Genomic DNA, 23010 nt, shown 5'->3' on the forward strand with positions numbered 1-23010 from the left:
TCCTTTTCTTAGTTATCATAATTGCTCAAAATCATACCCCATTTTTGATGCATTGTGATTGGACTGTGACATCATTGTATGCCTTTTTATCCAGAGTTTCTAATTGCCTTACTTTTTTATTATTCATCAAATCTTTAATTTTTTATAGCATAATTGCATGTTTGGATTTAACACATAAACGTGAAAACTTCAAGGTTTACTATATAGGGAGTTAAAATTAAACTTCTGAAAATGCTATTTTGTTAAGTGCCTGAACAAAGATAACCTTTGCTTCTGTGTCCTTTAGCACAGAAATGAGATGTATTCCATGTGTGTCAATGAGCTCCACTTATTCGGTACTTTCAGTTTATAAAACTTCACTTGTGCATATTATTTTATGCTCTCACTCCATGAAGGAAGCAATATCTTCTCCATTTCACAAATACCGCAATTTAAGATTAGAGAGACTGAGAGATTTAGCCAAGATCAGACAGTAAGTTACAAGTTTCAGATTTGAAACCAAGTTTTTGTTTTTCAAAAGCCAGCTTTCTTGGCTTCTACTGCGCCTGCCCAACACCTGTGCTCGTTCTGCCTTTTGTTTAGAAGCAAAACATCACACTTTTTTTTAGAGGTTTTGTTATCGATTACAACACCCCTATGGAAAACAATACAGTACATTCACTCTTTATTTATTACTAGATGCTATGGGGCAGGGTTTTTGTAAATAAACCACTGGAAAAGCTGGCAGAACCAGGAGAAAAATACAAATAAACTAGAAGCCATACACAAAGGGCTGCTATAATAACAAACTGAATAGTCACGAAAGGCCAAAGATTCATAAGCACTAGCCTTCTTAAGTAATACATGGGAGTCTGTGGGGTTATTCTGTTCACCTTTAATAATGTAGTGTTCAGGGGCGCCTGGGTGGCTCAGTCGGTTAAGCGTCCAACTTCGGCTCAGGTGACAATCTCGTGGTATGTGAGTTCGAGCCCCGCATCGGGCTCTGTGCTGACTGCTCGGAGCCTGGAGCCTGTTTCAGATCCTGTGTCTCCCTCTCTCTCTGACCCTCCCCCGTTCATGCTCTGTCTCTCTCTGTCTCAAAAATAAATAAAAACGTTAAAAAAAAAATATAATGTAGTGTTCATATAAAAGGGACAGTGCTCCAATCACACTCTGGCAAACCAACTGTGTCTCACAAACAGCTTGTTAGGAACAACTCCAGGTATTGATTCTAAAAGGTCAAGTGCAACTAGAGACCACTCAGCAGGAGGATGGGGTCCAAAGATGGTGTGTGAAGAACGAGGGGAAGTAGGTTCACTTTCCAACAGTATGAGCACAAAAAAGCACGTTTCAGCGTAACACCAGGAGGAATTCCTAACAGAGGAAATGTGCTCTGAGCAACACTAAAATATTAGCGTTTGGACCAGATACATTCTGGTTAGTTGGAGCTTTGCACTCTCAACACAAGTATAAGGCAAAACCTGAAAATTAAATTTCAAAATTCTGAATTTTGTATTTACTTTTATAACATAAAATAGTTTTTAATGTTAAGATTTTATTTTTGACTTTATATCAAAAGAAAAAAGCTCAGGAAACAAGTTTTTAGAAACTGAAATATTATAGAAATATAAAATCCAATTTGAGCAAGAAGAAATGTCCATTTCAAGTGTTTGATTTGTATATCCTTAAACTCTAGTCCCAATTTTATTTTTTTAAAATGATGTTGGGGGAATGTGTGTAACTCTATAAAGTAGAAATGCATTTCATAACAATATCTGATTCTAAAAAAGAGAATCATGCCTTTTCCTAAATAATATTAGCTGACATTTATTGAGAGCTCACTACATGTTAGGCACTTTGCTTAACACATTATATGCATTACTTTACAATAATATGATGTATCCCAATTTTAAATATCAGTAAATGAAGATTTATAAGGGTTAATTTGCCAAACTCACATTCATCTCTTAAATATTATATATATACTACTATTCCCTATATACCTAATTAAGTGTATGAAAGTCCATGTGACAAATTCTTACATTGATATTAATGATCATAAATTTTCATAGGAGTAATGGGCAAAGGAAGATTAATTAGATGCATTTGATAAGCCCCAATTCTCATTCTCCTTTGTTGATTTTTTTTTACCTCATTTTTAATTTGTCCAAAAGAAATACGGCAATCAAAGTAACTCACAAGTAGCAAAACTGATTTGAATGTTTCCTGCTCCCTTGCTGGTGACATTAACAAACAATGAAAACCTGGCAGTCTGAAGGTTAAGGAAATACAAATATATAAATACTGCATGTCAATATATATACTTTTAGGACTTAAGTATTAGGAAAAACACCTCAAATTTTAGATGGTGATTCTAGAAACTTATATAATCTACATTACACAAAAATGTTTACACAATTTGGTAGATTATTTTTATCAACAGGAAGATTTTCTTTATAGTTTAGACAGACTATTTTCGTACTGACTCCATTCCATATACTTGGTAATACCATGCATATTGAATAATAAAGATGTGGTTATTCCTATGGACAAATAATCACATACATAAAAATCCTTTTGAGTTAGACAGTGGTTGCTGTAGGCTATTTCATGTTATCAATGATCAATAAATCTATCAGTAAATACGAAGCTCCTACTAAGTAGAAATCACTTACATTCTAAAACCTTTTTCTTTCTTCTGAACCTCCTCTCACTTACCCCTTCCACAGAGAAATGGGAAGGAGCTACAACACAGTAAGTCTGGTGGGGTTTTTTATTTATTTTATGGTTAACATTTTTGGAAGACCTCAGATACTCTTCCCGTTTTGTATTTCGTAGCCATTGGTGTGGAGTTTGGGTCAGAAGTATAAATTCTTGCTAAACTACAGAAGGAAGGGTAGGAATTGTTTATTTTCTCTCTTTCTTTAAGATACTGAGTTTCAGGACCAAGTAATTTTTTTTAAATGTTTATTTTTTTGAGAGAGGGAGAGGAGCAGAGAGAAAGAGAAAGAGAGAGAGAGAGAAAGAGAATCTCAAGCAGGCTCCGTGGTGTTAGCACAGAGCCTAACTCAGGGCTTGAGCCCAGGAACCACGAGATCACGACTTGAGCTGAAATCAAGAGTCTGATGTTTAACCGACTGAGCCACCCAGGCACCCCCCGGGCTAACTAATGTTAGAAGGGTAGAAACACATTACACTTTTAAAGAACTCTTTCTCCTGCTAGTTGCATTTAACTCAGGAGTTCAGAGACTCAAGCCCCGCCCCTACTTCTAAGGCACACTCACTATGAAACTGGGGAAGTCACTTCAGGTCTCTGAGCCTCAGTTTCCTCATTTAAAATACAGAGCTGGGGATGACAATTCCTCAAGTCCTGCCCAGGTTGGAATTCTAGGAGTTCCATTTACTGGTCTTTATAAAGAGGGTTAACTACTAATGAGAACCAGGCAGGAGCCTTACACAGACCCCTGTGAATCCATGAAGCTGTAAGAGCATGGTTCTGGTACCTTCTCGGATTACTGAAACCCACCAGACCTGTCACTTGCTTCTCAGCAGAATGATTCTTTCCAGCAATTTTACACACCACATGATTCTGGCAGTTCAGCTGTCAAGAATCCAGAGACCACCACATTTTTGGCAGTTTTGTGGGTCTAAAGTCTTTCCTGTTTGATTTTATTCAAGACCCAACAGAGCAAGTTGTTGTGCAAAAATGGAGGCTTTCTGCGTTGCATGTTTGTTTACCCCCCACAACCACTGTCATTTTTATTCCTCTTGACTTAAATTTAGCTGTGTAAAAAGAGTAACTAATGTGATGGGGGTTTGTTTTGTTTTCTCAACAATGTCCCCAACTCCTTTTCCCACCTGCTGTCTCCCTCACCTCTCATCCCTCATCCAAATTTCTATCCATGTTTCCCTCTCTTTCTAAGTCCATCTTTTAAAAAAAACTTTTTTAAACGTTTATTTATTTTTGAGAGAGAGAGAGACACAGTGTGAGTGAGGGAGGGGCAGAGACAGAGGGAGACACAGAATCTGAAGCAAGTCCTAGGCTCTGAGCTGTCAGCAGAGACATGAGGCTCGCACTCACGAACCGTGAGATCACAACCTGAGCCAAAGTCAGACGCTTAACCGACTGAGCCCCACAGGGACCCCTCTATATCCATCCTTCTGTTGACAAAACAACTTACCTTCTCTTTCAAAATAAGAACCACCAGAAATTACTTCCTTGCATCATGTGACATTAACCTCACTTTTCAAGGAAAAAAAAAACCAGAATATATGTTTTTATATCACATAATAATAACATATCACATAATAATAAAAGAAAAAAGTAGGAAAATAATTTTAAAAAATATTGTGTTGGGGCACCTGGGTGCCTCCGTCGGTTAAGTGTCTGACTTCGGCTCAGGTCATGATCTCGCAGCTCAGGAGTTCAAGCCCCACTGGGTCAGGTTCTGGGCCGACAGCTGGGGGCCTGGAGCCTGCTTCAGATTCTGTGTCTCCCTCGCTCTCTGCCCTTCCCCCACTTGCACTCTGTCTCTCTGTTTCAAAAATAAATAAACGTTAAATTTTTTTAAAAATACTGTGTTATTGCAGTGAAGGCTGGCTTTCCTTTGCTGAAAATGTGACAGGAAGAGAAGAAAATAAACATATAGACTAGCTCCTCCATGCCAGGCACTTCCTACACCTCATCTCACTTAAGATCCACCACAGCCTCTGTGTTACATATCCATGTTACAGCTGGAAAAAGCCCTGAGGTTGATGTAGAGAGCTGAACTAATTTGCCCATATTCCAACAGAGCCCATGCAGTTTCCATTATATTATGCTGTTCACAGTACCCTGCCACTATCTGAAAACTGAAAAGAAGCATGTATGTTTCATTGAAATCAGTTTAAAAATCTCGTTTCCACAAAAGCACCTCAGCAATTTAATAGAAAAAAGAAAAAAAAATCTTGAAAGGCAAATGCATACATATACCATGGCATGTGATAAAATAATTACATATTTCCTTCGAATGGGTGCTACTAGGCACTTATTAAGTCACTGCTGCCTGCCTTTGCTTCACGGACCCCACTTTCTGAAAATGAATGGATTTTTGTACCCACTCCTATTAAGGACACAGTTCTATTAAAATCATTTTCTTCACCCTCAGAACATTTTACCATAGCCAACTATAAATATTTACTCTCATTTGACAAGCAAGAGCCTTTTTAAGGGAGAGAAAAACAGTCTGCATAGAGGGTTTAAACTTTTGAACTTTGCTTCATCCACAAGAACTACAGAGAGGCAGTCTCGGAGGCTCCGTGTCACTCACACTCTTTCATTTGTTTGTTTGTATTTTCATTCATGTGTTCTTCTTCATGTAAAAAAGATCTGAATTACTTTTATGAAATGCTTATAAATAAGATAGAGATCTATAAAGAATAAACATCACAACCAGAGGAAATCAGAGTAAAATGTCAACACTCAGAAGACAAAAAGTAAAATGCAAATATACAGCGATAACAGAGATTATCTCTAAGTCACAGTCTAACAGTCTAAGAGAGAAATAAGTTCTAGTTAATGAATCGAGGTAAAGCTTTCACCACAATTTTGCTACCTAAAAGAAATTTCTCAAGAGTGAAACTGAAGGAGAGACAAATTCAAGTAGGAAAGGTTTTCCTCAACATCCTATTGCAACCAGATTCGATGAATCTTTGGAAAAATCAACTGTAATGAAGAATAAGTGGATAGGTGAAGACTTCACTATAAGATGAGAATATGCAAGGCTACAACTTCCTGGATTTGTAAGGTCTATTTTTAATAAAGTCCTAACATGTGAATCAATGTATTTATCCACTGCAATTACAAACTTACACTTTACGCTTTAAGATGATGGAGATAATTAATTTTAAACAAATAAGACAAAATGAAAAACAAGGTACTAGCTATGAAATGGGCCTTATGCTCATAACTCAGAATTTAAACATTATTTCTTTAAAGAAATCACTGTAAAACACATGTAAAGCACAAAACCCATAAAAGTATACTTCAGTGAAGTATTATAAAGTAAACACTTACGTGATCACTGTCCAGGTCAAGAAATAAAACATATCCAGGACCCTAGACGCCTTCCAGCACCACTCCCCAAGGGTAACTACTGTCCTGATATTTACAGTATTATCTTTGCTTTCCTGGTTTTATCAGTTACCTATGCTCTAGTTTATCCCACTCTACGATTTATTATACAAATTACATCATAAAATATGTACTTCTTGTATCTAGCCTTTCCTTTCTCTCATTATGTTTTTACGATTCATTCATATTGTTGGAATAGCTCTAATTTCTTCAGTTTCATGGGTGAATAGGATTCCATTGTATCATATATAACTTGTCAACTGCACTGGTGATGGACATTTGGGGTATCTCTAATTTAGGGCTATTGGGAATGCCATTAAGAACATTCTGTATGGTATATATTGTGGCATGGAATGACTGAGTCATAGAAAAAACTCATTTTCAACTTCACAATACCCAACAATTTTCAAAACTAGCTCAACCAATTTACATTCCCACCAGCAGTCTGGAGGGTTCACATTGCTTTCTATCTTCACCAACCACTGATATCACCAGGCTCTTTAATACTAACCACTCCAGTGGGTACCCAGTGGTCTCTCATTGACAGTTTAATTAGTATTTTCATGGTTATTAATGAGCATAAGCATATTTTAATGTTTATTGGACATTTAATTTCCTTGTTTGTGAACTGCCTGTGAAGTCTTTTGTTCACTTTTCTACTGGGTTGATGTCTTCTTGTTACTGATTTATAGAACTTCTTTATATTTTTGGATATAAGTCATTTTATACTTAATACATGTTGCCAATATCTTCTATTCTGTAGCTTGTCTTTTTATTCTCTTTATGATTTTTCTTTTTGGTGAACAGAGATATTTAATTTTAATGTCTGTCAAACATCAACTTTTTGCCTTTTACATTTATGTGTATAATCTATGTGGAAGTGATTCTTGTGTGTGATGTGGAGTGGGGATGGGGATCAGGTATTAGGATTTTCTATATGGATACCCAATTGTCGGGGCACCATTTACGAAAGAGTCCCTTCCCCGTTGCTCTACCTCTGCTGTCATCAAGCACTTGTTTATATATGCATGAATCTGCTTCTGGGATCGCTGGTGCACTGCTCTACTCGTCTGTTCTTGCCCCAAAACCACACTGTCTTAATTATTGTAATTATGCAGTAAATCTTGATGTCTTACAGAATAGGTCCTCTTCCCTTGTTCTTCAAGACTGTCTTGGCTTTTTCTGGCCTTTTGCATTTCTGCATACATTTTTTTTTTCAACGTTTATTTATTTTTTGGGACAGAGAGAGACAGAGCATGAATGGGGGAGGGGCAGAGAGAGAGGGAGACACAGAATCGGAAACAGGCTCCAGGTTCTGAGCCATCAGCCCAGAGCCTGACGCGGGGCTTGAACTCACGGACCGCGAGATCGTGACCTGGCTGAAGTCGGACGCTTAACCGACTGCGCCACCCAGGCGCCCCTCTGCATACATTTTAACATCAGCTTTAATTCTATAAAGAAACCTGTTATACTACTAAATTTACATAATTAGTTTGAAGAGATGACACCTTTAAAGTATTGAGGCTTCCGATCCATGAATATGATACAGTTCTCACTTATTTAGATCTTTTATTTTCTCTCAATAATATTTTATAGTTTACCACATAAAGAGCTTATGATAGGTTTTGTTCATTTATCCCTAGGTACTTGATATTTTGTGATGTTAACTGTATACGGTATTTAAAACATTTTAGTTTCTGATTGATTGTGCTGAGCTCTGGATATACAACTGATTTTTACATAATGAATAAATGCAGGGATGGCAAACCTCCCTGTCTTATTTCCAATCTCAGAGAGAACACTTGCAACAAGGGCATGAAATTTTAGAGCTATCCTATAATGAGATTTAAAAAAGTTCTCTTCTATTCCTAGTTTCCTAAGATTTAAAAAATTATGAATGGACACTGAGTTTTATTAACCGCATTTTTCTGAATCTATTTGTGTAATCATGACTCTTACCCTTCAATTTGCTGATATCCTTTAATTTGCTGATATCATGAATTAAACTGATAATTCTAATGTTAAGTTGATTTTACACTCTGACAGCGGGGGGAGATAACTTCATATATTCTGCATTTGCTAATAACTTTTACAACATTCTTTTGTATCTATACTACATTACACTCTTTTTGTTAAGTATCCAATGTTTACTGATCTGATAGTCCTAAAGTTATCACTGTATTTAGATTATTTTATGGCAGACATATGTAAAAGTAGAGAAGACAGTATAATAAACTGCTATTCCCACCACTCAACTTTTACCATTATCAATCTCTTCATCTATATAGCTCCCCTCCACCTTGGCTGGATTAAGTAAATTCAAGACACTACATATCACTTCATAAATTCTTCAGTATGTGTGTCTAAAAGATAAGGGCTTTCATTTAATTAGATGCCATCTGACAAACGTTAACAATAATTCTTTAATACTATTGTATTCCAGTGTTGAGAATGTCACCAGTGTCTCCTAGTTTGTTTTTACAACTGGTTTATTTGAATCAAGATACAAACAAGAACTACAAATTGCATTTAAATTTAATTAAATTTCTCCTAATCTACAGTCTTGCTTTTTTTCTTGCCACTTATTTATTAATGAAACTGGGTGATTTCCCCCACAGAATTTCTCGCATCCTGGCTTTTGCTTATTGCATTTCTACAGTGTTAGTTACCTTTTGTCACTTTAGTTGTACTTCCTATCAACTAATAATTCAAGAAGTTTAATACAATCTGGGTTCAATATTTTGGTAAAAAAATGTTATAGATGGTATTTATATTTCCTGTTGCATCAAACTAGGAGGCATATAAAACCTGTTTGTTTCTTCTTTTGTGTGTTAAGAGTGATCAGTAGGTTCAGGTATAATTACCTTCTCCATCAGCCTTCTAAGAGTTTTAGCAGCCACTATATCCATTTAGCACCACCTATATCCATTATTTCATTAGAGACTGTAAAATGTGATATCAATTCTATCCCTTTTCCACTTTTTTTTTTTTTAAAGCTGGAAGTCTTCCATAAAGAGAAAATTTCTGGCATCAACTCTTTGGTTACCCTGCATTAGAATCTGCAAAAGGGAAATAAGATAATTCCTTGATTCTTTCCTTTTGTCTTCTATTTTCAGAGTTGCAGTTGGTTTACCCTATACCCCCAAAATGTGACCAATGGAACATTCTATTCCTTTAGGATAATATTCAAAGTAAAATACACCTTTTTCAGACTATCTCTATAATTAAAACAATATATTAATATAAAATAACCATCTAAGATAAAGAAATATACATTATCTTTGAATTAAATACTTTTCAATTTTATACAAAACCTGATGGTATTTAGCAATAAATACCTGATAAATACCTGATGGTATTTAGCAATAAATACCTGATAAATACCTGATGGTATTTAGCAATAAAAAAAAAGATGTTCAATGTGCTTCTTGCTATTTTATGTAACCACAGCTAGAACTCCCCATGCTTTCCATATTTTTCTACCATTCTAATAACTGTGAACTTGCTTCAGAGGGGTCACTGGCTAACAAACCCTTTAGGATAAAAAGGATTATCCTATCACATAAAGAGTCTTCCTGGCATTTACGTACATTCGTGTGTGTTTCCCATAGAGAAAAAAGATCACTCTAAGTAATCATGGGTATGGCTGGAACAAACCAGATCAAAGGCAGGTGGGTCTAGATCACATGAGAATCTTATAATACGTATTGAGTTATCACTGAAGCTGCTTCAGATTCCAATCATCAAACTGCCAAATGCTCAAAATCGGTTATGTTTTCTGATGGGCTTGGGATGATTAGAACAATTTAATATCGGTATGTTAAATTTTCTAAGAAGTCTTTGTGGTTCCTAATATTCAAGGAAAAAAAGCGTGATACTAAAACTGCAATTCTCTGAATGAAAGTATACATGGCTGATCAGAAAGACAATGTCAATCTTCCTGCTGATGCAGTTTTCAGAATTCTCCACTCGAGTATCATAAGATGAAGAGTATTTTGACATTAACTGTGAAACACACACTGGGAAAATACTTAGTATGCGTGATTTCTGAAATAAATTGCTATCCCTATCCTAACAGCCATAATGCGTCAAGCTAAGTATCTCCACTTAATGCTAAATAAATATAAAAAAGAGCAGGATTAACATACTTTATTTTACAATTTCACTTGCCTTGACTGTTTTAGGGCCAAGAATTAATCATTTGTGTAACCATAAAAGTGAGGATTATGAACATCTTTTCTTTCTACTGCTAATTAGCACTGTGCCCACAGAACCCTTGGAAAAAAGAAAGGAAAGGCTGGGAGTGCATACAGAGTCAAGAAAGTGTTGCTTAACAAAGGATGATTTATAAAATGAACAACCAAACAGCAAATCTCTTGGGACCTGGAGGCTTTTTCTGGTCTTCACCTAAATCTATGCATGAGTTTTTGTTCTTTTTTTTGTTTTTGCCATTTTGGGATGCTCACATTTTTGGGTGGGGATCAATCAACAAGTTTTACGATTACCGGGAATCTGTTCTATTTTTCCAGAAGTGAGATGAAATTTTAGACTGTTCAGTGAAGTTGTCTTTACTAATACTATGGTTGTTTCCACTGGGTTTGAAAAGTTCAATCATTGGAGGTAATTTGCCTTCTGTGTACCAACTCACCTGGAACTTTAAGCACAAAAGACTGGAAAGCAGGTTAGTTTTCTACTTTGTTGCAATAATCCCTTTCTATGACACTGACCAAGGTTTTCACTGTTCAATTTCAGAATTTTTATGCTCGGATATTAAAGCGTAGAAATGGCTATGGATTCCTTCTCCCTCCTCCATGAATCAAAAGAGGAAGACTTCAAGTTAAGGAGTTCAGAAAACAAAGTGTCCTGAGTCTATATAGTCAGCTTGTTATAGAATGAGGAATTGCAAGCAAATTCACTTTCACTTAGATCACAGAAATTTAGGCCAGGTTCCAACTGCGCGCGCGCGCGTGCGCGCGCGCGCGCGCGCGCGCACACACACACACACACACACACACTTTCATTATCTATGAAACAATTTATAGAAACTAGATATTTAGGATAAAAAAAAGTTTCACTAAGTAAACTCACTGTAGTGAAAAGGTAATGTTTTGAGAGAGAGTGCACAAGCAGGAGTGGGGAGGGGAGCAGAAGGAGAGAGATTTTTAAGCAGACTCCCTACACAGGGCTCTATCTCACAACTGAGATCATGGCCTGAGCCGAAATCAAGAGTCGGACGCTTAACTGACTAAGCCACCCAGATGCCTCTGTTTATAAACTTCCTTTTTAATATATCAATATTTTGAAACAAAATTGAAAACAAATGTGGAAAAAAAGTTGGTTAAGGTTTTAAATTAAACTAAAAGTATCAGCTGAAGGAAATCTGTATACTTATATAAAAAGGTTTCACTATTCTGTTTTTTTTTGTATGTTATCCCTTAAAGTGAAAAGCTCTAAAAAGCACTGGCAATTTTATGCAATTCAGAGAATCTACCATTTGTGAATTAATGGGGGGGGGGGCGGGGGGAGGAAGTATTAGAACCAGTAAAGCAAACCAAGTAGCCAGTGACAACTGTGAATGGGATTTCTTACTTTTCTCAAGTGATGAGAATGGCACATGAACTTACACCATTCCCACTAGCTTTGCTCTTTAACAAGCTGAACATAATTAATGGGACAGGGAAGTATTCTGTAGCATATGTATACTCTCTTATGCAAATAAATTTTTAAACAGGTACCCTACAATGTCTTTTTTAAAAGAGTTATCATACAGATTAATATAAACACACACAAATTAACTACTAAATTGCCATTTTCAAGAAATGGTTTGGTGTTTCCATTCCAGGGGGAGTAGCAGGTGAAAAAATGGCAATTTACAGATAAAAAGGCAGGGGCAGAACAAAAGGCAGGCATAGTTTTAGTTATTTCTGACAAGAAATAATTCAGAATATAAATTCCAAGAATGAGTTAAGAAAAAAGCAGCATCTGATATTCTAACTCCAGACTTTCCAATATATTGGAAAGATTTTTCTTCCGCACAGTACTTGGCGTGCCACAAATGTCACAATGGTAATGGTAACACTACATATTAGTGTCTCTAAAGATTGTGGCAGAACATGTATAATAAGTGAATGATACAAAAAGCCAAGACCTTGATTACTCTGTAAGTCAGACGTGGCAATGTTACCCTCATTCTTTATTTCAATTTCTTTAAATTTCTTTTTTAAAGTTTACTATATATATATGAGAGCTAACACACATTTGCTACAGTTATAGAACTATTTCCAACACTATCAGTCCCAAAGCATCAGTACTAAACAGCTACAAGACTTCTCAGTGCCAATGTTAATCAGAAACCTTCAGAAGAATTTTCAGATTTCCACACAGAGTAAAATACATCACTAAAATATAATAACATATTTTCTTAGATAAATGCCTTTATTTAAAAAGTCAAAACAGCCTCTAAGGTATAACTCTGTTTTAAATAACCACTAGAAGGTTATTATAGTCTTTAATAATTCCAGTTCTGTTTTGATTACACAGCTATTTCAAGAATAATCAAATACGGAGCCAAAATTTCCAGTTTAGAATGTGTTTTGTTCAAAGTATACCACATGTTTTAACTTGGTTATGTGAATTAAATTATGGTTATGACTTTTTTGTTACAACAAATTCTCCCTCCAAAAAAGATATCAGTTTTCTACCCTTATAATTACATATATATTTCCAAAAAGAAATCCCAAGAATAATACTAACATACATAAAAAACATTATTAAATGCTTGAGAAATTCATTATCACTGTAGGAACTTGTTAGCAAAGGCACAATTTATTTTATTATACTTCATGATGAAAGAACTTCATGGTGAAAATTCTATTTTATAGCTATACCATAATAATGTTTAGTATAGATCTAATAATTTTCCTATAAGTAATTCTTAAGAAAATATCCAAGGAAGAATGAAAATAAAGCTATGATTTTGTTAACTTCCAAAGCTTAAGAGTAAAGTGACTAAAAAAAAAGGGATCTTTCTTTTAAAAAAAACCCTAAAAAACTATCTCTTATATACTTTAGTTAATATAACGTAAGCAAACCTAAAAATAGAATTATTTTTGAATCAGTACAGTATAATAAATTAATTTTCCTTATGACCTATCTGAGAGACACTAATGATCAGCAAAATATCGAGTCAGAAACAACAGGGAAGTTGCAAAAACAATAGCATAAATGACAAGGAGCATATTCTCTCCTTTCACTAAGCCTACTGTGCTAAAATCTGTAAAATTTTTGCTCTTCCTGAAAACACTATAAATCCAGCACTGCTCATTCATTAGAGAACTCCTAGCCAATTTTAATAAGAAAACTGATTTTATGTTGCACCATAAACACTAAGGAGGTGTTTTCTAAGAACTCATATAATCCGCAAATGAGTACCTTCATTTAGTAGAAAAACGTTACGTAGAACATGGAATAGCTGAAAAATGAACAAGTAAGTTCTGCTTTTGGTCTGGATGAAGGAGGATGTACTCTTGCCCAGAGCACAACAAATCCCCAGAAAAACCTCAACAAAACACATTTTATCTATCTATCATCTATCTAATTTGGGAGAGAGAGCATTTGCACACATGAATGGGGGTGGGGTGGGGGGAGAAGGGCAGAGGGAGAGAGAAAGAGAGAAGAATCTCAAACAGGTTCCATGCTGAGCATACGGGGTTCAATCCCATGATCCTGGGATCTTGACCTGAGCCAATATCAAGAGACAGACAAATGCTCAACCAAATGAGTCAATCAGGCGCCCCAACAAAAACATATTTCTGTAAAAACCATATATGAGTTGTGAACATATGGAAATGTAAAAGAATTAAACAGGAAGGGGTCACTTTCATATCTTGGACCCGTGAATGAACTTGGGAGAATGAGCCCCCAGAGAAGGACGGTTTATCAGGCAAGAAGAAACCAGTCAGACTCTGGATATGTCTGTGGGCTCACTTGTTAGATTTAAATCTGGAAGGGCTCCAAGTACAATCCTCTCTGGAAATTCACTGTACCACACATGGCAATTTTACGAATCACCAGAGGTTGGATATGGAGGGCGCACGACCTAGCTTACCTGTGGCGGTGCACCGGAGGACAAGGGCCAGCTGCAATTACAACTCGGAAGAGACTGGCTACAATTTTAAAGGACTGCCATAAGCCACGTGTGGGAAATAAGGAAAGACTGAGAACACGTCACAGACCAGAAGAGATTAACAAAAAGACATGAAGACTATATGCAATGTGGTATCCTGGATGGGATCTGGAACAGAAAAAGGATGTAAGTGGAAAACTGGTGAAAATCAAATGAAGACCGGAGTTTAATTCAGAGTAATGTACCAATGTTGATTCTCAGTTTTGACAAATACATCACCCGTCACTGTAAGATGTTCACGTCAGATAAAACTAGATGAAGGGTGTACAGGATCTCTCCGTACTATCTCTGAAAGTTATCTGTAAATCTAGGGATTATTCCAAAACAAAAAGTTTATAAACCAACAACACAAAATTAAAAAAAAAAAAAAGTAGTATATCCAGGAAAAGAGGAGACCATGGGGGCTCTCTGACCTGTGTGGTTTTGAGGCGCACTTGCCCTCACATATCTTTTCCGCCACTGTTTCTCAGATAGAACACTCCATGTGAATGAAAATCACTGCTCTCAAGTGTACTCACAGACTGTTCATTCCCTCATACCGTAACACGACGATATTCTTTCCTGTCGGCCAAAAAGCATGAAGCTACAAGACGCCTGCACTGGTTTCACTACTTCTCTATGTCATCTGACCACCACTCTAGATGGGTCCAGGAATTTCAACTTTAGACTGTTCAAGGCAAAAGTAACAAATTTCTGCCTATTTTGAAACTTACTTTTAAATGTCCCAATTGTGCAGCCCTTTAAAACAAAATTTTGAGAGTATCAATGTGTGTTTCAAGTGAGTGGTAGTAAGCTGCCTCCAACACAGTCACACAGTCAGATTATCACTCAGACACTGCTAAGAGCTGTAGTTTCCACACATATGTAGTGTTTTTGGTTATTTTAGTATGTTGTGTTTAACTTATTCATGTCATGGACTACAGAAAAAAGGCAGGAAACATAAGGATGACAAGTTTTGAACTTTCCTGTGAATTGCATTTATCTGATCAAATTTCTTATGCAACAAATCAAGACATCTCTGGTACTTCAGGAAACAAATGTTAAAAGAAACAATATAAAGATCATTTTCACCTAACTGGTTATTCACACCTGCAAGGAGAGACTGTAGAAAAGTGCTTGCAAATAGAATCCTGAAACATTCTTTCTTATCCTTTAGAAACCAAACAGGAACAAAAAGAGATTTTCCTAGTAGTCAAAATCCAAGAATTCCAAACATCCAGACATGAAAATAGCTTTTGATTATTTTTGATGCCTTAACAAATAAAGAAACATAATAAACACCTAAAAATTTCTCAACAAACAGTTTTTTATGTAATTTAACAGAATATATTACCAGTTATGCAGAGAAAATGGAAAATTTTTCCTTATTACTAAGGGTTATAGTAAAATGAACTTTATATAATCTTTACAAAATTTTTTAAAATGTTCATCTATTTTTGAAAGAGAGAGAGAGAGAGAGAGAGAGAGAGCGCGCACACATGAGTGGCAGAGGGGCAGAAAGAGAGAGGAAGACACAGAATCTAAAGCAGGCTCCAGGCTCCCAGCTATCAGCAGAGCCTGATGTGGGGCACGAACCCACGAACCATGAGATGATAACCTGAGCTGAAGTCGGACGCTTGACCGACTGAGCCACCCAGGTGCCCCTACATATTCTTTAATATAATATATAATCTGATATATTATACCATATCATACAACATATAAAAGTGACAAAATGAGATTTTCAAAATTTCAATGAAGGAACCATGGATCATTACTTAGAAAAGGGTTCACAAATTTACAAAGGTTAAAAATGCTCAACACCTTGATTTACAGATGGAAAAAATTGAAGTCTCAAATTTGTTTAAACTCATACAGAGTTTAGATGAAAGTAATAGTGTTAGGACAACAACCTGGTTCTCTTTCTTCCTCACAGTCTTTCCACAACATAATGTTTCCTTTAAGGTACTCGAGCCTTCTTCTGGGTGGCTACCCATCAACAAAATCCCTCCCACTACGCAAAATAAGTCAGAAAACCCTCTCATCCTTGGACTTCCTTGTACATAGGCCATGGATTTAAAGGCAACTCTTTAAGCCCATCTTCAACATCAAAACACAAGTCACAGAAATCACACATTTGTACAAATGGTTGTTCCTAGGCTCCTAACCATACCCCTGTTACCCAACACAGCCCCACTGTTCCTGCCACGAGAGGAAAGCTAAAAATTTAGAGTTCTGGAATAACCTTTAATATCTAAAAGAGAACAGAAAATATTGAAAAGCAGAGGGGTATAGAGGATCTCTATGGGAAAATTCAGCCGAGTCAAAGGTGGAATAAGCCGTTATCCTGCTTCATCACTGCCCTATTCCAAGTCCCCTCAAAAAACTAGTTCTCAGGTTATAGGACATTATGATGTGAGCAAGCATTTTGTAAGTACAGATCTGAAATTTAATTATTCTTATAATAATAATTATCTTTACCACCACTAACACTTATAAAGCATGACTTGTTTTAGAAAGTACAGTCCAAATTTCTGATATCTTGAGTATAAATGAACTTTTGGAACAGTGTCTATTTGTAATTTCTGGTCTGAAACCTCTTTAACAAAATAACGCTCTTCTAAGCCAGAGCAAAAAAAACCCCAACCAACCAACTAAACAAACAAAAAACCCACCCCAAACCTCACATATTTATTTGACTTTATGATTTGTATTCTCTGTAAAATAATAATCTTGGCAGGTAATTAACAAATAAATAAAGTGATTAAAGCATTAAGATATGCAAAGCTGTAACACTGGTGATGATCATATCAACCATTAATTCACACATGTATTAATTTATTCAACAATTGTTTATTGAACACCTACTATGGGTCAAGTATTGTGCTGGAGATAAAAGCAAAAGATGAATGTTCACCACTTTTGAGGATATTATAGGTCAGTAGAGACAGCTCTGTGAACCAAGCTGAAAGACTGGTAGGGTACTAACAGGCTCAAATGAGGCCACAGAGGGGTAAGGCAGGGGTCAATCATGGAATTATGTGGAAAAGGACAGGTGTCAAGAAAGGTGTCAGGGAAGGGGTGTTCAAGTCTGAAAGATAAGTTGGCCTTTGAAGATAATAGAGGATAGGGGAGGAGTGCAAGCCCTTCCAAGCTGATCAGCTGAAGTATGACAGACTAAGTACACGGAAAACAGATAGCAAGCAGCTTGGTAGAGCTGGATTTTAGGGAAGTGAGGTCCAGCAACAGCCAAGGCTGTTAAGGCTGTTACTGCTAAGAAATATGATTTTATGTATGAATAGTTCTTAAATAAATAAATAAATAAATAAATAAATAAATAAATAAATAAATAGTTCTTTATTGTTTCCTAACACAGACTTCAGAATTTAAAGGTGACAACAAAATCAGTAACTGCAGTATATTTATTACTATGAATCAAGCACTTTACATACATTTCTTAATTTTATATTTACAATTGTAGAAATAGGAATTGTTTCATTTTTTTTAAATATGAAATTTATTGTCAAATTGGTTTCCATACAACACCCAGTGCTCATCCCAACAGGTGCCCTCCTCAATGCTCACTACCCACTTTCCCCTCCCTCCCACCCCCATCAACCCTCAGTTTATTTTCAGTTTTTAAGAGTCTCTCTCTTATGGTTTGCCTCCCACCCTCTCTAACTTTTTTTTTCTCCCCTTCCCCTCCTCTTGGTCTTCTGTTAAGTTTCTCAGGATCCACATAAGAGTGAAAACATATGGTATCTGTCTTTCTCTGTATGACTTTTTTCACTTAGCATAACACTCTCCAGTTCCATCCACGTGGCTGGCTACAAAAGGCCAGATTTCATTCTTTCTCATTGCTAAGTAGTATTCCATTGTGTATATAAACCACAATTTCTTTATCCATTCATCAGTTGATGAACATTTTAGGCTCTTTCCATAATTTGGCTATTGTTGAAAGTGTTGCTATAAACATCGGGGTACAAGTGCCCCTATGCATCAGCACTCTTGTAGCCCCAGGACAGCATTCCCCCCATTTTTGTTTTTTTTCTTTCTCTCCTTAATTTATCTGACGTTTTTCTCAGCTCCCCTTCTGTCTGAAGGAACTTGAAATGTTGGGTGTCCCTCTCTCAGCCCTGGGTTTTTCTTCTGTTCTTGGAGGACTCTATAATTTTAATCAAAAGAATAACTAGAAAAACTGGACAAAGTTAAAAAATATATATGCTTAAAAGCACTAGAGAGCCAAAAAGTCAATGAAGATTTAAGAGAAACAGATGAGGAAGGCAGAAACCCAGAGAGGTGAGTTTGAAATCGGGGCCTCTTCTCAGAATCAGGGCAACACCAATTCCACAAGAAATAAAGAAAAGCCTAAGAAGCCTCAAGAAGCCTGGGGCACAAAAAACATAGACCAGTACCTCCCAAGGCAGGTTGGAGGCTAATAAACCCTCCATGATTCGTGTGGTAACCCAGAGAACTATACTATAGGAGTAAGTGTGAACCAGACATAATACAGTTCTCACTGGCCTGAAGCACAACTTCAAATCACCTCAAACTTTGAGAAATGAATTAAAAGTGATGCAGGATTGCGAGTGCCTTTAGCTGCTCACCAGAAATAAAGGTTTCTTTCTGTAGAAAGTGAACATCGTCATCGTAGGCCACAAATTTCTTCAATAACTATAAAAAAATAGTTGATATCAATAAAAAATTATCAGATACACAGAGACCATACAACATGAAAATACAATAAAACTTAAAAAAAAAAAAGAGGGAAAAACAGATGATAAAACACAGGGGCTACTATGCTTTAAGGAGATGGTTCCTGGCTTTTTTTTTTTTTAACATGCATAATAAATGCAAAGAGCTACAAGATAAAAATCAAGGTTTGTCAGGGAACTGTAAAATATTTAAGAGACAAAATGGAATTCTAGATCTGAAAAATATAGTAACCAATATTCACGCTTAAAAGGATAGGACTAAAAGCAGATTAGACATAGTTAAAGAGGAATTAGGAAAGAGGTCAGAAGACAGATAAGAAGAAAACTGACAGGCAACAAAAGAGAAAATATTGAAAAAAGGCTAAAAGATAGAGAGCAGCAGTAAAAATAACCTAAAATATCTGTAAGTGAAATTCCAGAAAGAGAGAATAAAGAAAAAAGCAGAAGCAGTATTTTTAGAGATAAAGATTCAGAATTTTCCAAAAACCAACCAATGGTATTAAATACACATTTGAGATGTCCTGCAAATCCCAAGGAAGATAAAGAAAAAAAAACAACTATACAACAGAACACTTTAACAAAAGGCTAAAAAACAAACAGAAATTTTTCACAGTGGTCTGAACAAAACAGATTACTCTTTAAAAGACATTTTGATAGCTGACTTCCCAATATAAAACAACAGAAAGTTCTAAGATTTGGTGGAAAACAACCACTAACCTAGACTTCTAACCCTAGAGAAAATACCCTTCAAGAATGATGGCAAAATAGAAACATTTTCAGAAAGCAAACAACAAATACAAAGAGTAAGTTGTTTTATGCTTCAGTTGAGCTAAAGGATCACATCTATTCATTACAATTTGGGAGCTATGCAAGTTAATTATTCAATGGCTATAGTGATTGTCCTTTCTAAAAAAAACTCTACAAGACACTGAGGACAAATGCTGTTCATAAACAATTCAAATCAATTTAGAAACTGATGGGAGGTAGAAGGATTAAGAAAAAAGGAAAGAACAGCACTCCTCAATTTATAAAACATTTGAATTTCAACAAACGGTATCAGTACAACTAATCAATGTCAAAAGTATTTATTTTTATTTGCCTTAGGACACTGTTCTATTTGAACCAATTTTATAAATGCTTTTGAAGTATATAGTATATCACTTATACATAGGATGCCTTTTATTACAAATACACAGATCGTCCTGATAAAAGCCTTCCTAAAGTAGTTGAATGCTCTAGCCTGTGATTTAATTTTGAGGCAAGAAATGTCTTAACCATCTTTATAATCCCTATTGCATGCCTAGCACACAACTAACTGCACTTAGTAGGTTCCCCAAAATAATTTACTTACTAAACAAAATTCAGAAAGACAAGAAAAGCAAGATACTTCATCAGTTCAATTTCTAATGAGAAAAAAATTATTCTCATTTCAAAGTTAGAACTAGCAGATTTAATATAAATTTCAGCCCTTTCATCTTTTAACAGAAACTACTGTAATGAAATTGACTTCATGGAATCATTTTCTTCTTTTACACAGATTTAAGAAACAAGTACGTACAACATGAAAGGGGATCCCTTTGAAAACTTACAAGTTTCCCACAGATTTAGATTATAACAGAACTACTTTCCAAAAATTGCTGACCTGGTTTTAAGAAGTTTTTCCATTTTTCAGCATGTAGAAAAGGTCATCAGTGGCATGTGCCTCCAGGGAGCTTAACAAAAAAATACAGGTCATAGCTACAGCATGAAGATTCAGTAAGTTGGTAAATTAATTATACACATGATGTCAAGAAAATCTGACATAGTCACGATGTTGAGAAAGGGTCTCCAACAATTAGGACATTCCGTAATTCATAGTACGTGATGACTTTGGGGAAAATAACAAAAGAAGTGGGCATGAATAACCAATATGTGTAAACTGTCAAATCTGGGTAATTAGGAAAAACAATGTGACCGTAAAGGGAATAAGGGACTGAAGATTTGGTGTGAAGTTTCTCTTTACTTTTTATAGAAAAAGGTTAAGTTTCTCTGACTTTCAAAAAGAAGAAACACATAGCTTAGTCGATTTTAAAAAGGAGTTAAGACAATAAAAATCAAGCTATAAAAAATCACAAGGCACTGTATATTTTTTTAAATATCATTGAGCCCAAAAGAATGGCATTAAGAAACCAGTCGTCTATCTTAATTCCCTCATATTGCTGGTTAGTAGGTAGATACAAAGTAATTTTCCTTCTAAAATGCACATATCATTTAGATTTATTAATGAAAACTATGGAAGGGTTTGTTTTTTGAGCCATCCCAATGCAAATGTTCACGATACGGTGTCATTTCATTCTTGCATTAATACAAATGTCCCAATTCCCATCCATGTGTCAAAAATCACTGATGGCTGGAAAACAACAGAAATTTATTCTCTCCTGGAAATGAATCAGAAGGCAGACCATCATTCGGTAGCCAGCATATGATTCAGCAGAGCTTAGTCTAAAAAGTATAAAGTTCAAAAAGAACCCCCAAAAGGCTCTGGAAGTAGTGGACTGTTTTCACCCTTCCTGGAATTACTACTGGCAGCATCTATGAACTTCTGCCTGTGTGCGTAACTGAAGAATACACCGGGATGACAAAGTAGTGACTTTTAAAGAGCAGCCAACAACAAGCACTTGGGGACCCATTCAGCAAATACAGGTAGGAGAAATACAAACGTATGACAAGAGGTTTCTATGACTGATAATGTAATGAAATGGAAAACAGGGCATGAACACCGGCTGTGACTATTTAAGCAATCTCTCAGAAGAGATAATCAAATGTATTTATAGAAAATAGGATACTTTTTTTCTGTATCTCATAAGATGGTTATGTTTGTAACTTTTGGTCTTCGCTTTAAGAAACGGCTGAATTAAAAAGTGAATCATTTACAAACAACAGTATTTCTCCCCCGGGATGTGAAGAGATGCCGGAGTAGGCAATTTCAGCTGGAGGAAAGCATCCATAGAGATGCACCAAAACTAGGTTTGAAATCTCATGTCTCTTCAAGTGAGGCACCCTCTTTAAAGTAGTGCCAGACCTGCCCTCACTTTTGTAAAAGGCGACACCTCCCAATGACAGTACTGTCAATGACAGAGTTCTTCTAGAAGAAGAGCTGCAGTGGAGCATTTTGCACTCATCACAGCTATGGAAAGAAACTAGAAAGTCTTTGGAAGTTCAGGGGAATTGCCTTCTTTTGAGCTCAAAGCTGCTGATATATGATGCTTTTTCTAAGAAGGGTTAAGCATCCAACAAAAGATGGGAAGAAAAGTACAAAAAGATGTAATGGACATACGTGCTTTTTGTGTTTCTTAATGTTCTTATAATGCTTATAAGACACTTTGCTTTTGTGGTTTAATAATGTGGCTGGTAGTCTAACAGGCACATTCATCCAGGGCACCACAGCTTTCAGGAGGAGCCACAACAGGTGGGGTCAGGTCAGCTACTGGCTGTCACCCTCAGTTTCTGACTTCCCTCTTGAAAGCCTCTGACCCGAAGCATGCCTGCCCCCGCTCTGCCCTCTTCATCATCTCACTGTCATAACTCAGTTTCACTGTTTTGTTTTGTTAAAAAATGGGTCCAAATTTGGGGAGGATGTGGAGTTACCCTCTCTTGTGCTTTCATATTCTTTTTGGTTGTCCTGAAAAAGCCTAACTTAAAAGAAATGCAATTTCACAATCCTTGATCTCCCCTGGGACTCTTCCACAATTCATGTCAATAGTTTTTGAATTACCAAAAAAATAAAATTTTGTTTAGTTTTAAGACTTTTAACACTGGCTTTTGGCAGACAGTTTTGTCAATTAGCTTCAATCCTTTGAACCTGTCCCCACAGATATTTCCTACTGTCTGAGCTTCTATGGTGGCAGTGGCCAAAGGAACAAAATGAATGTGGAAGCCTATAAAAGTTATTTGTCTAGGGTTCCACTAACAACGGACTGGTCCTACACAATTTGACAGTGGTATAGAACCTTAGAGCACTGCCATTAATTCAAAGATGTGGGAGGGGCCTCAATAGTCAA

General features: G+C 36.1%; 2 protein-coding genes across 4 annotated transcripts in view; one reads left to right on the plus strand and one right to left on the minus strand.

Annotated features, from left to right (window-relative positions):
- The window catches only part of NT5DC1 (5'-nucleotidase domain containing 1), a 139077-nt gene that overhangs the window by 56769 nt on the left and 59298 nt on the right, over positions 1–23010 (minus strand). The gene's annotated exons all lie outside the window — the stretch shown is intronic.
- Positions 21463–23010, plus strand: part of COL10A1 (collagen type X alpha 1 chain) — a 44497-nt gene continuing 42949 nt past the window's right edge. Inside the window, exon 1 of the mRNA XM_015082828.3 lies at positions 21463–21652. The gene's annotated coding sequence lies outside the window, so the exon portion shown is untranslated. The remainder of the gene's footprint in view (positions 21653–23010) is intronic.

The sequence above is a fragment of the Acinonyx jubatus genome, chromosome B2, assembly GCF_027475565.1.
Source record: "Acinonyx jubatus isolate Ajub_Pintada_27869175 chromosome B2, VMU_Ajub_asm_v1.0, whole genome shotgun sequence".
NCBI lineage: Eukaryota > Metazoa > Chordata > Mammalia > Carnivora > Felidae > Acinonyx > Acinonyx jubatus.